Genomic DNA, 14,753 nt, shown 5'->3' with positions numbered 1-14,753 from the left:
TCTTTTCAGGTGTATATTCAGTCCAGGTATCAGAAGGTATTTACCAAAAAGGGAGGCCAGTTTTCTGAGAAAGTAATGGAGCAGTTAAAATTTACCCTGGTGGGAAGTGTGTTCAGCATTACTGTGGACAGTGTGCTGAAAAAGTTGTTATGTGGTATGAGACAGGTTCAGCTCAAATATTCAACAGTGATCTCTCCTGAAGCAAGCATTAGGCCTAGCAGGAACTTCATAAATAATACACAACAAAATCATGGTCTTCAGCCTGGAAATTGGTGCTAAGCATCCAGACATAATCATACTCACTGTAATCACACATGGTTGGTGTGGCTGCAAGGGCACCTCGGAAATCCTGGAGGAAGAGGCAAACCAGAAAGAATGACAATCTTTATTAATTTTGCCTTGCACATCTCATGTTTCAGCTCTGCAGATGGTTTTGTGATAAATAGCAGAGGATGCTCCAAAAGATCTTGTTTCCAACACCTGAGGAAAAAACAAACAACCCCCAAAACAACAACAACAAAACAAAAAGAAACCAAACCAAAAACCAATGGAAGATAAGAGAGCACTATTTTCATTTTCTAATTTCAAGCAATTAAGCCCATTGGATTTAAGCCTAAGCAGCAATTTAAACTTCAAGTCATTTTACACCATGATATTCCTTTCTTTCTTGGAGTTAGGGCTTTCTAATCCTGCCACAAATGAAGAATTTATTCCTTTAACCATTCACAAGCACAGGAATTCTACACACACGTAAAAGGCAAAAGGCAAAGCAGGTGTGAAAGGTTTCTCTGTACCTCTGCTTCTGCATGTGCAGCTCAAACTCATGTTTGCCCCTTCTTCTGAACAACAAATATATTCTGCCCAAAAAGTAGATATTGCCATGTTTCACACTAGTCAGAGTCTACAAGCACATATCATAGTGTAATAATTGGTGGATTTGGATGAAATAATTTGTGTACAAACCACAATCGTTTTTCCTTCCCTCATTCAACCTTCTGTTTCTGTGGAACTATTCCATCACTTTTGGAATCTGAAGCCCAAAGACAGCAATCTGAGGCATCAGATCTCTCCCAAGGGCAGCTGACTCTGCTAGACACTTCTTACCATGAAAAAATTAAAATATAAAATAAAACAAAACAAAAATTTATACAGTACTTCCAACATTTTCATGCTGGACTGCTTTATGCATATTTATGCATGCACCTTTATATTTGATAGATTCTGGCCCTCCTCTTTCCTACACAAAATTTAAAGATTTCCACTGAAAAAAATACCCTCATAAGTGACCTTAGAGATTCAGTTATTTTCAGCAAAATAAAGAAAAGCCCCTGTATCATTTTAATCTAGATGATTCTCATTTACAGTACTCATAAGAGCTCATTAGTGCTAAGGCACATATCTTTGCGTGCTTACCCAGCTGCCTTGAAAGGCAGGAAAATGCTGTTAAATCCATTTTATGGATGAGAACATAAAGACTCAAGCAGTCTAAATAGGGATTAAATTGAAGTTAGGAGCCAGCCTCTCAGATGGTGATGTACAGTACTTACTCTCTACACTGCATAGTCCCAAAGATGATTTAATTCAGTGAGCACCTTCGTCCTGGGCTCCAGAGCTCATTAGGCACTTTTGCATGCTGGAAAATCTCCCTGGGTGGAGCAGCAGGGCGCCTGTCTCCAGCCTAAAGTGCATCACACTCCAGGGTTAGATGGGAAAACACCTCAAGAACCTGCCCAGGCTCTTGGTGCTGGGCTGGGGTGCTGAGCTCGTGCTGCCTCCATTGCCTAATTTCCATTTCTTGAGGACTTGTGCAAAATATGGGAAACCAGAATCAGGCCCTGCTTGGCCCCAAAGGGTTCAGGTCCCTACTGTGCCCTTCAGAGGAGTACAAAGCACAGGGCTGTAGCCAAAGCCAGGCTGGCTCCTGCTGTGCTCCTGTGCTGAGGCAATGCTGCCGAGCCTGCTGTGCTTTCCTTGCAGTGGGTAACCCTCCATGAATTCCTCATCTGGCGCCTCCAGAATCCCCAGAAGCCCTGTGGAATTTCCACTGAAATCAGGCAGAACGCGAACAAGTGTTAATCAGCGTTGTAAGTGTTGTACAAGCCACAGCAAGGTCAGAGCCACTGCCTTTTGCCTTCTCCTGGGAGAAAGGATTCGGATACATTTAAAGTCGACTGACGCCTTCAGTCTCACCTTGTTTTATTTCACTTTGCATGACTACACATCAGAAATGGTTTGACTGCCGCGAATTGTGCCTCTAAAAGATCCCCAGAGTGGCTATATCCTACAGAAGATGTAGTTAAAGTGTGTTCTAAAATGATAGTCCAGACAAAGAGCACAACTATCTCTGGTGTGCACTGCAACCACTTTAGGAAAATTATCTGGTAGCACATAACTCATGTTACATGACAGCATTTTGAAAAGGACAGGATAGAAGGTTAACTCATGAAAATCCATTATTAACAGACCTCTGAGAGGCTGACCCAGTGACAGATAGGTTCTCTCCTTTCTTCTAAGCTTTATACACCCCAGGGTCTCCCAGTTTACTCTTACCTTCTTGATACAGTAGAATTAACCTGACCCTCTCTAAATCATAATTTGAAAATCACAAGAATACATGTTTTTCATCAAGATAATGGCTGATGGCATCACAGGCTGAGGAAGTCCCACTGTGTTTATTGATTGGTGTACAGCTACAATTCCCCAGTTGTCTTGGAAGAAACTGTACCCTATGCTCAACAACTAAAATGCATTAAAATATTACATTTTCTTGTACAAATAATCTCTTAATGAATCTCCTAGGCTTGAGATGCGCTAAAATTCTGGCTCTATGTCTATGATCTTTGTGGAGAAATTGTCCCATTTGTAGTGAACCACTGTTACCTCTGGAAAATCCCCTCTGTGTAAAGGGAAGGGCACTGTGTTTAGTAGTAGAGCTCATCTTAATTTCAGCAAAGACAAGGTGAAGCAGCATGTCCATGCACTTAACTCTACAGAAAACAATGCATTACAGTTCTGGGAAGTTCTCAGCGTTGTGTGTGAGGCTGTACTTTATTTCCCTATCCCTCCCCTTTTCAGCAGAGAAAGTTTTCAGAAAATTTTCCCTTCCGTTCTTTTAATGAAACCACTCATCAGGAATAATTTGCTACAAATCCATACTTTGAACTCTCAAATTAGGAGAAAGAAAGGAATTCCAAGCAGTTAAGCGCTCTCAGGAAATGAGGCGAGATGAAAGGACCACAGGCACGATGGGGAAATGCATTGTGAGAGGACCTGTGGGACAAATGAAGGCACCAGCCCAAAGAGAAGAGAGCAGTCAATGAGCAAACTTCAGACTGAAGATAATTTTGGCTCAGGTTTGAGACATCTTAAATGTTTCTAAATCTTCAGAGGTTAGGCACACAAAGCTAGCTGAAAGCCAGATCTTCTTCTAGGCCCCTCTTATCGTTAGTCAGTTCTGAGAATCCAGCCTTGTTCTGCTCTTTTTTCCTGGGCTTTGATTCTGTCACTTTAGGTCCCCATGTTCCACCTGTGAGATTGAAGCTGGGTGTTAGGCACACCATTTGTCAGAATGGTAAGCAATTTTTCTGCTCAGAAAAGCATGGATGTGCACATTTTCAAACAGATTCTGGAAGTTACTCTATTCACAATAGTCAAATCAAGCCTACAAGCCCAGGATTAATGACATAACTGACAAAAAGTTCTTTCTACCCTTGCTGATGAAAGGAACTAGACAAATAGGCATACAATTCTATATAATTTGTAAGAGATTAAATGTTCCCCTAAATTTTCAGCTAAGAAAGAGAAAATTAATACAAAGAGAAGCAGAAACAGAAAGTTGTTAAGGGGCTTATCTCCACAGTTTTTGTTGGGAAGAATAAATTTATCAGTATTCTCCTTGTGAAGTTACTTTCTTTCTCCCTTTGATAGTAATTTTAATAGCATGTGTCCCCAGGTATGTCTTTGTTTTCCTGATTAAAAAAGTGCTTGCTGGCATTGGCCAATCTGTTGATCAACAGGTGTATCCATAGTAGCTCACAGACTACTTTTCCTGCATGGAAACTGAGGTTCCATTATTCATTATCCATTCATTCTGATTCCAAGCAGCCCCAAATCTCAACCAGTTTGTCTATGGATACAAAACAAATGGATCTAAAAAGATGTGACCTTCATATATCAAAACAGCTGCCATCTGGAGACCATAAATGCTCTGCTTCTACCTAGCACAAGCTTCTGCACAAGCATGCAAATGGAAGTCAATTTTTGGTTACTCAGGCAAAATGAGGTTCAACAATGTTTCAGTAAGATCACTGTTAAAATTGTATCTTACAAGCCATAAATTGAGCCAGCATTCCCATCCATTCACCCTCTAAAGAAGAACAAAAGGAAAATAAAAACTCATGAAAAGTCTCCTCACATAGTTTTTCTTGTTTGATTCCCCTCACTATGATTTCTCAATGGTCTGTGTTAAATGCCCCCATTATCACAGTGTGTCACAAGTTTTACATTTCCCAGCATTGACTCCAACTCCTGCATACTGTGAGGCAAACATTCAAATTAGCACATTCTCCCAAGGAGTGCTGTGCCACCAGTAACCTCGGGAATTCACTATGCACCCAGCTCCTTGGGAAAGCACACACACTCATTCCCATGCAGTGAGCAGGACACCAGGCTGCTCACAGTGAGACCTGGGTCACTGCACAGCAGCCTGGCACAGCAGCAAGCCCAGCCTGAGGAGTCTCAGCTGCACATCCCATCCCATCCCATCCCATCCCATCCCATCCCATCCCATCCCAGCCCTGCATCCCATCCCATCCCATTGCATCCCATCCCGTCCCATTGCATCCCATCCCATCCCGTTGCATCTCGTCCCATCCCATTGCATCCCATTGCATCCCATTGCATCCCATCCCATCCCATCCCAGCCCTGCATCCCATCCCATCCCATCCCGTCCCATCCCATCCCTGCATCCCATCCCATCCCGTCCCATCCCATCCCATCCCGTCCCATCCCATCCCATCCTTGCATCCCAACCCATCCCATCCCTGCATCCCATCCCATCCCATCCCATCCCTGTATCCCATCCCTGTATCCCATCCCATCCCATCCCATCCACCTCGCTTGGCCACCAGGAATGTGGGGCTGAGCCCTCGCCTGCATTCCTGAAGGGAATGTCTGAAAATGATGTCAATAATAAACTGCTGTATCAGCACAGCTGAGGGGTGATGAACTGCAAGGAGGAGGTGGGATTTGGCCGGGGGAGAACACGCCTTTGGCCAGCTTTGCTGTGGAAATCCACATCTCTCTGGTGTGAGACAACAAAAGGCATTGACAGGATATTAAGAAGCTGGTTCGTGGGGACTTTTAAACATTTTATTGCTGCTACTGCTGTGAGTTTAAATAGCATATCCTGTTCTGCTACATTTTCTTACAGCACCTTTGAGGAAGACAGGGAATGCAATGCCAGATCAGCCTGTGATCCCTGTATTCCAGTGCCTTGCTGTAAGCTCTGGCCAGCAAGACCTTCCTAAAGAAACCCCTTACCCAAAGCTGCAGTTGCAAGTGAACCTGCTGCTGGGAAGTTTCTTCCCATCTTCAGTGGTCTGAAAGTAGTTTATCACAAATTCCTGCTCTCTCCTAATGAACTCATATTTTAAAATCCCAATTTTTAATGGATAAAGAAGGATAAAAATAAGAAAAAGAATCAGTAACAGAGAGCAGATATACTGTGTTGATTTTGAAGCTCAGGTATGGTCTTGCATATTTGCATTCCTGTCATTATGCTTTGAGAGCCATAGGTGTGGGTGTGTTTGCATCCACACCTAATGCCAAGGCTTAAAGAGCTGACAAATGGACTAGGAAAAGGAAAAGAAATACCCTTATTTTACAGATAGAGATCTAAGACAGAGAGAAATGAGGGACCTACCTCAGGTCATGCAGGGAGTCAATAGCAGAAATTGAAAAAAGTTGTCTGAATCCTGCCCAGTGCACTAATACCTTGACCTTTCTACCAAGGCATTTCCACTTCCAAAGGAAAGAGCTGTACAGATGGCTCAGGGAAAGCAGGGCATGGACAATTAATTATGTTTTACCTGCCATTTTTTCCTTCCCCCCAGTTACCTCCTGGCCCTACAGCCTGAATCATGAATTCTTGAAGAATTTTGTTCATTCAGGGAATCTATACATAGATGATAAATAGAAGCTGGAGGAAAAATACCGAGATGATAGAGTAGGTGGAGGAGGTTTTCTGTGTTACTAATGTATTTCAATATAGCTCTCCCTGAGCTCTCTGCAGCTACTCTGAAGAAAGAGAGAAAAAGCCTGAACACTTGGCTTTTTACTCTAGGTGACAACTGCAGACAGTAGGTGTGAGAGAGTATCTCAGCTCTTTAAAGAATGACTGATAAAGAGTTTTGTTGAAAATAACAAGAGAAGAAAAACCCTCTGCCTTATTTCCTGCCCTGAGAACTTTTAGGCATTGCCTGTAGGTGCAAAAGAATCCAGGTGATATTGGCAGTGGTAACTGCAATGGTTGAGGGGGCCAGTGAAGATTTTTTTTAAAGCACTGATGGGATTTAAGAGCATAAGTCCCACTGACAGGTATTACATTCCTTAGCTTTGCCTGAAATGCCTCACCACAAATAACACCTGGAACAGCAGATTTTCTGCATTATCCTTCATAACTGCAGGTGATGTTGGATTAGATTTAATTTTTTGGTTACACTAAGAATCTTTTGGCTTCTGCTGGGAATGAAGTTCTGCTCGGTCACCTCTTCAGAGTCCTGGCCTGGTGTTTCTGACAGTGCTTGGGCTCTGAAACAAGTTGTTCTGTCACAAGAAATTCACACTTCCAGCCTTCTTCCATATTTTGTCTCCCTGGTGATACCATCCCTCTAATGTCTCCCCCAAAGACATTGAACTGAACAACAACAGATGTCACCCTCAGAACTCACTGTGCTGAATTTTGTTGGGTGCTGCTTTTTGATTTACAACTTTGTGTAAATAAATTCAGCACAGGTTTTAGCCTGCACAACCTCTTTGTGTGCTCTCTCTTGTGTGGATGGGAAGCAGGAGATACACAAAGGCAATCAGCAGTGCCACTGACTAGAACAGCTTGTTAGAAAGTTTACACCTGGCACAAAGGCACACGTGCAAGATGCACTCTGTGCTCCTGGTAAAAAGCACATTTGGGAGCAGAGAATGACTGAAACAGAAGAATGAGAGCTTAGTCAGAGTCTTGCCCTTCCCATAGGGAGCCACATCTCCTTCCTGCCAGCAGTCATCTGTACACTGGAGAAAGCTTTGAACAGCTACAACTCAGACACTGATCCTGCTAATCCTGCTAATCCCATGCCCTGGTGTGCTCCATTAGCCTGTGAAAGACTCAAACTTCCCCAAGCAGTGGCACTCTGCACTTCACACACCTCCTCAGGCCCAGCCAAAGGGGAGCAGTGAACACAGCAGCCAAATGACCTGCACAGCCATGGTGCCAAGCAAAAAACAAACTCCTTGGAGGCCCATGAACGATGGTCTGGTTTGTATCCACACACCAAAAGTCACTGCTGGTCTCTGTACATCAGGTCTGGCCCTCACTTAATCCCACAGGCCTCAGCAGCTTTAACACATAGCCAAGAGAGCCAGGTACAGCTGCTACAGTAATGGAGTGAGAAAAACATTTTCATTTCTCTTTTGTCCCTCAACCAACACTGCCAAGAGCAAGTATGTATTACCTTAGGCCACAAATACTGCAAGCTTTCAATTAAAGATGGCAACATCCATGCGGGAATAGTAACTGAAAGAATTCTCTAATCCTACAGAAACTTGTAGGTAGCTAAGAAAAGTGGCAAGATGCTGTGTGTGGACGCACATGTGTATGTCTGAGGAAAGGCACCCTTTGTACCAATAAACTTTAAAATATGATTTACGCTGTGCAGGCAGGAGCCTCAGACATCAAAGCTTCAGACTTAGTGCAGTGTCAAAAAACCATGAAGCTTTAAGGCTCGACCAAGCATCAACCCCAAGCTGAGGCAGAAGCTTTTACTCTTGAGACCGCTGACTGAATGGATTAGATTAAAAAAAAAAAAAAAAATCACAAACCCCACAGCTCTCTAAAACTGCTGGTAGAAAAATAAATTACTAAATGTATGTTTGCTCAAGTATGTCTTTATTTATCCTGCTGTATTCCACACATAATGCTTAAACTCTCTGCATTTTAAATGGAGGCTAAAACCAGCTGTATGTGCACTAGCCAATGAATAGTGATAACAAATGCATCCAGCAGGGACAAAGGTGTGCTTTTAATCAGAGAAATGAAAAAAAAAGACTGAGGTAATACTGTATCAGGCATTTTGTGTTGTGCTGCAGAGTGGGCTGGCTCTAAGCAGCAAGGTACAGCCCTTTCCTTCATGCATGAGGTTTGACAGAGCCACAGGCAAGGCACCCAGGGGTGTTGTACCAGATGTGTGGTCAGGAGTGGATCCAACAGCTGGGCACAGAGAGAAAATGCTCTGCTGCCTGTGCTGTGGTGGATCCTGGTGACTCAAGGACTACAGACTGCTCTGGTCTTTCTCTGGTCCAGAGAGCAGAGCTGTGCCTAAAACTACTGCAGTGCCCAGAGATGGGATCTCCTTGCACTGGGAAAAGCTCATTCAGCAAGGAACTTACGGATCTAAACAGGGAAAAAAACCTGGGAGTTTTATAATTTCTCTTTTATATATCAAAAATATGTCATGACAGAGCTCCTAAATGGTTATTTGAGGCCTCTCCCTCAATGTCAGTGGGAGTTCCATATCTGAGTGGCTCACAGAAACTGTACCAGATACCCACCCAAGCCTTTCACATGGTCTGCGAGAGAGGGGAAATTACTACAAATCCCTCTAGTGGGATTAAGGTCATATAATCTCCATATAAAGCCTTGTGGTTTCATCCTCAGATTTTGCCATGCTTTGGTTGCCAACACAACTGAACAGTTCAGCTTTTTGAACTTGTGGCAGCCTCTGCTCCTACTCTTTCTGTCAAAGAAGGCATGGAATCAGTCATCTGGATTCCATACTCTTGTAGGAGAAGGCGACTGAATGGTGATGGGGGGACACTGCCTCACTTTCCACAGTGCCCTCAGCTTTGCAAACAGCCTGCACCTGAAATGATAGCTGGCATTAACACTGCTTGCACAGCTCATCTACAGGTCTGCTTCCAGAGGATTTCATTAGCATCAGGCTCCTTGTGTTCTGCACAGAGCAGGATTTCCTTCTCTCCATCAGGATTTCACAGGCCCATTTCCTGCTAAGGGATGCTGGTCACTGCTTCCCTCAGCTCCACTCCCCTCTCCATGTGCCCACAGACACCAACACCTTTCTGTGTGTCTGTGTGGCAAATTTGCACACTTCAGAGCTCCTCACCCCCAGCCTGCCTGGGGCAAATTGGCAAAAATAATAAAGTGCAAACAACAATAACAGTTGTTTTGCTACAATTCAAAAGCAAACTGAGTCCCTTCCTGTTGGTAGCTAAGCCCTGCTGCTGACAAACAATTTGGTAGGGAAGACAAAGATGCAGGATAGGATGAAGATCCCAGGTAGGAGGCTGAGGGGCTGAAAAATCCCCTCTCTTCTGCCACTTATAAACACTGAGACCATTTAAGAAGCACTGCATTGTGATTTCTGTAACAGGGCAGCAAACCAAGTTTAGTGACATGGAACAAGTTGTCAATAGGCCTACAGATCTGCAGGAGGACTTTAATTGGGTGAGAACATATCTCAGGAGCAGGGGGGGGAAGCTGAATTCTTTGTGTGAGCAAAAGATGTTACTAGGCATGGTAGCTTTTGAGAAGGAAAAAACTTTTATGCCTTTTGTCTCTTTTATCATAAAAATCTACTAAACCACAAATTGTTCAGCTTTGCAATGAGAGTGCCTTTTGTGTCATTTACGTTACCCCACTGTGCTCTTATTATTAAAAGTCTTATGCTTAAGAACAGCACTTGGAAAAACATGTTCTTAAGAGCTTGAAAACACTCCCTGCAATGCTTTCTTCCTTTACTCCCACCCCAGAATCCCAACCAACAAGTGAATTTTGCATTCAGGCTCCGCCCTCCACCCACCCAGTCACTTTTGTGAAATATTAATTCCTTCTCAGATTCAAAAAAAAAAGAAATCCAACAAACCAAAATAATAAAAACAACCTATTGAAAAACAGCTTGAGACACTTTACTCCCTCCAGGAAATGCCATCCAAGACCCTTTAGGTGTCTGAAGAGCAGGAAAGTTACAGGGTGAGAGGTAGGAAAAGCAGTTGCCCTTTATAAAAGGATGGTGAATCTGAAAGACAGTCAAGAAAAACCTGTCAGGACATGCAAATGTGCCTCAGCACACTGAAGTCTCTGAGAGGAGTGGGGACTATGGCAGTCCTGACTCTTTTGGGAGGAGCTGCCTGAGCAGGGTAAGCTGCCACAAGCTCCAGACTGGAGCAGACATCAGAGCACTGCCCTGCTACATGCCATAACAACCATCTCATCTCTGCTCTTCTTCTTTTTTTTTTTTTTTTTCATTCTAATTTAAATTATTGTCATCAGTGAAAAGTGCTGGACTATCTGAGCACCATGGGATAGACCAAATCTGGGAGATCTACCCTAGCTCAAAAAACAGAGGGGGAAGAAGCACCAGAACTGGCAAGTGATGATCTCTACACATTTAAGATTCAAGTAAAAACAGTAGAATATTTTCCAATAGCATCCTACAAAGTACTCCCTGACAGAGCTGCTTCATTCAGTACAGCAGGGCAGTTCTGAGCTGCTTCAGTCTGTGGAGAAGTTTTGGTGCATGAAAGCTCCAGAGCTTTTGGAGGCAGCTACACCTGAGGCCACTGAGGATGTGACAGTCTGCACCAACAGCAAGGCCTGTGGAGAGATTTTCACAACATTCTTGGGGGGAATTCCAGCCTAGGAGACATAGAAAACATCCAAAGCAAAGCCCTCCAGCAGTGAACAGTGTAGAGCTCGTGGCTCACCTGACTCTGAGTCTGCCAGGTAAATCCTCTGGCTCATCTGCCTAAGCAGCCAAATTACTGTGGTAGCCAAGGAAGATGAATTATTGTGGTAGCCAAGGCCACAGCAACTGCCCTGAGGCAGAAAGGAAGCAGAAAATGAGGCTGTATGGAGGACCATGTAGTCTGCATGGGTTTTTCAGGCTGCAGATAGGGAAGGCAGATGTCAGGTGTCAGTCCTGTGCCACTTGAGACACTGAGGAGCAGTGGGTCTTGCCATGGTCTCCTCAGACGACTGACAGAATTTCAAATCTGCCAGAAATGAATGCAAGCATATGAAAGTAGAATGAGCAAACACAGCTGCAAAGAAAAGAGAACAGGAAAGGGATTGATGTCTTGGGGATCTCTCTTCTGATACTGTCCATCTCTCACTGAGAGTTTCATAGCAAATGATTTTTAATTTCCCAGATGTACATTCATTTCCCCTGAGAGTATCTTTTCAGAGACTTAGATAATACAAGCTCCTGTTTATCTCTGGGTAATATTTTGCCCTTTTTAGAAAGGACTTTAGACATGCAGATCTGAAGTCAAAATTGCATGCAACTGATCAATGTTCATGGTCAAACATAATCAAATAAGACATTTCTCCTCTGATTAATTTCAAGTGCATTGAATATCAAATTCACATTGCAAGTGGGAGGAGGCAGCACAATGTCTCCATACTTTTCAGCCGTCAGGTTTGATGGGAGGGTAAGGATTGCTCCACTCTTGGCAGGGAGGAGCACATCTCACAGAGCCAGAAAAAAAGGAGGTGGTTTTCTTCATGGTTCACCAATAGGGGACAGCCTTTTGCATATTCGTCAGATTAACATATTCCCGGATGGCATTTCCCAGGGGGAATAATGTGTCTCAAGCTGTTTTTCAAGCTCCTGTGCACTGTCTGAACAGATAGTTATGAAATTGCATTGCTAATCCTTGCAGTGGAGAGGCTTCCTGTTCTCTGTTGCAATGAAAACATTCAAGACATTGCTGCATGGCTGTCTCTAAAGGCGGAGAGCAGCTTGCTGTGTCCTAGGTAGAATGCCCGGCAGGTAAATGATGGGGCAGCAACCAGAGGATATTTCATGTGATGGAGGAGCCAAATTTCATTGTGAAAGCACATGCCAGCTCACCTCAGCCAAACTGGTTGTGGTGCACCTTACTTACAGCACATCAGCAATACATCTGCTCTGTCTCTTCCAGAAATCTTCAAATCCCTATCTCTGTCCCCCTCTCAGCTCATCTTCACTGTTTTCTGCTTTCCTCTCTCTCCCTCAAACGCTGCTTCCCAACCTTTTGCAAAATATTGTAGTTCTGTGCCAGGAAAAACAGAAACATTTCAGTCTCTCCAAAACCATCCCCTCTCCCCCTGTTGCTTTCCCCTTTCCTTCCATCCTATTGATATTTATGAAAGGGGCTGGGGGGGAATACTCTCAGGTGATGATATTAAAATGTTTACTAGGGCAGGTAGGTTTCACACCTTTAATCTGTCCCAAACTCAGAAGCTAATAGGGTGACAAAGACACCAGCCCAAGCTGCTCACAGGACAATTTCTCCTTCCCAGTTCCTCCAGCAGTGTAAATCTGTCCAAAATTCCTGTTTGTCATTCCTTGGTAACATGGCTCTTTCATTACAGCCATCAGTTTCAATTTCTAAGTCATTTTGTTCTGAGATCTGTTTACAGGCTCAACATGAATATAAAGGGACAAGGCTTAGTGCTTTAGCTTAGTATATATTTTTATGAAACCTATATGTCAGTAACAGTTGTTGCTTTGACTGATTAGACAACGTCTAAGTAAAATGATTAAATATGAATAACACAGGATATTTATTCAGACCTAATCTCCCTCTCTCAATCCTCAAGACATTATCTGTTGAGAGTTGCTAATGCAGAAAATGTTGCTCCTATCATCCAGATAGCAATATGAGCTATCCCATGTAAAATTTGATGGATATACTTCCTCACAGTGAGGTGGGAGGTGGGCAGAAGGCAGGGTTTCCAAAGGGCAGGTTTGAAACCCCATGCATCAGAGTTGTCAGCTAACTGCATATCAGATTTACTAACAGAACTTACCAGGGCAGGGATTTCTAATTTATCACTGTCTCACACTGGAAGGAATGCTCAAAATACATGACTATTTTAGGTAAGATCTGCAAATTAGTCTCCATCTTATTGCATCCCCCAGATCTGTACAGTGAAAACACCTGCAGTGTCTGAGGGTGACAAAAAGCTGCCTGCTTCAGATCTGCAAACAGCAAATAGTAACATCCCACTCCATTAGTCCAAACCTACCCTAATTTCATAATAAAAAATGGCCCATGTTTTGGACAATAAGCATCCACATCCATGATAGGTGTTCATTACACTTTTCAATGTAGCTCAGCTCAGCACCCACCATTCTGTTTCTCAGACAAAAATGTTTGCAGATCTCTTTGCCTAAAGGCTTCTTAGAGCAGGGTGGAAACTGTTACCAGACAGCTCCTGGCCAGAAGTTTTGTCCTGATTTCTCCTTCCTCAGAAACCTGGGGCTGGCCAATGTGCATTTTGGGTTTTGCAGAGGCTTGCTTCCAGCCCCCAAACACATCCCCTCAGAAGATGAGCTGATAGAAACACAGGAAAGATGGCCCCTAAACACCCAAAATGCCTTTAAGTTATGTTCAAATTCTTCCCCTGAGGGTATAGCTGAGGCCCAAGCTCTAAGTGCAGCAAAAGTGCCAGGTCTCCTGCTCCTTCTCACCGTGCTTCAGCAGCAGATCTTGGTGCTTGATCTCTTGTTGAGTGATTGAAGGCAGAAACAGTGTGGTCACCCTCATGTTATTTAATGCTGTTTTTCCTCAGTTAAGCAATTAGCACAGTCACTGAGCTGTTTTACAGCAGGTGTTACCACTCTGAATTGTTCTACAGCTGTGCAGGATCAAAGAGTCACAAAGGGAGCCCAGTGTGAAGATCTGCCACATGTTCCTTTAACTCGGCCTTGCTTGGTATTAATGGTTCTGACTGTGGTCATTAACTCTCTTTCTCTGTGAGATTTTTTATTTCTTGCAACACATCTGAGAGCTTTGTTCCAGACTGGCAAGGCATGACAGAGAGCCAGGGAAGATGAGACTGATGGAATATAGCCAAGGCTGTGCCACTGTCCTGCAGAAATATTTTAGCCAAGAAAGGAAAGATCTCTCGCTGCTTCAGTTAACATTATCACTAGTGTACTTAAGAGCCCTTAAGGATGTTTTGCTTGTTTTCAAAAGTCTAAATATGACTACATAGCTAGGGAGCCTTAAGAATTATAATATATCCTAAGGAAGCATTAACAGAATTGGCCCAATAAGGAGAAAACAAGTCAAAACTGACACTGTCAGCTGAGTAAAATAATAAAAGCCACCTCCTTCCTTACAGAAATATTACAGCTGTAGTTGTTCCCATGTTTCTCAAGTTTGAAATTTCCTCCTGTAATAAAGGTTTTGCATCAATAGCTCTATCTCAAATTGGTGTAAACTTTCAAAGGCACCAATGATAGATATGACATCCCAAAAGCTTTGGCAAAGGGCTTTATGAGCAGGTGCTGCTGCCTGTCTCTCAGAACTAGGACTCCAAAACATAACACACTCCCCAGTCCATGGTGAGAGACAGGGAGGAACAGAAGGCAATGCTGGAGGGAGAGAGAGGGGAAGGAGAGGAAAACAGTGTCTCCAGTTACAAAAGAGAACTGGGAGAGCAGTGGTTTGAGAGCACCAACACGCAGGG

Source organism: Melospiza georgiana, chromosome 8 (assembly GCF_028018845.1).
Source record: "Melospiza georgiana isolate bMelGeo1 chromosome 8, bMelGeo1.pri, whole genome shotgun sequence".
In the NCBI taxonomy this organism is placed as follows: Eukaryota; Metazoa; Chordata; class Aves; order Passeriformes; family Passerellidae; genus Melospiza; species Melospiza georgiana.
This window is presented reverse-complemented; position numbering follows the sequence as displayed.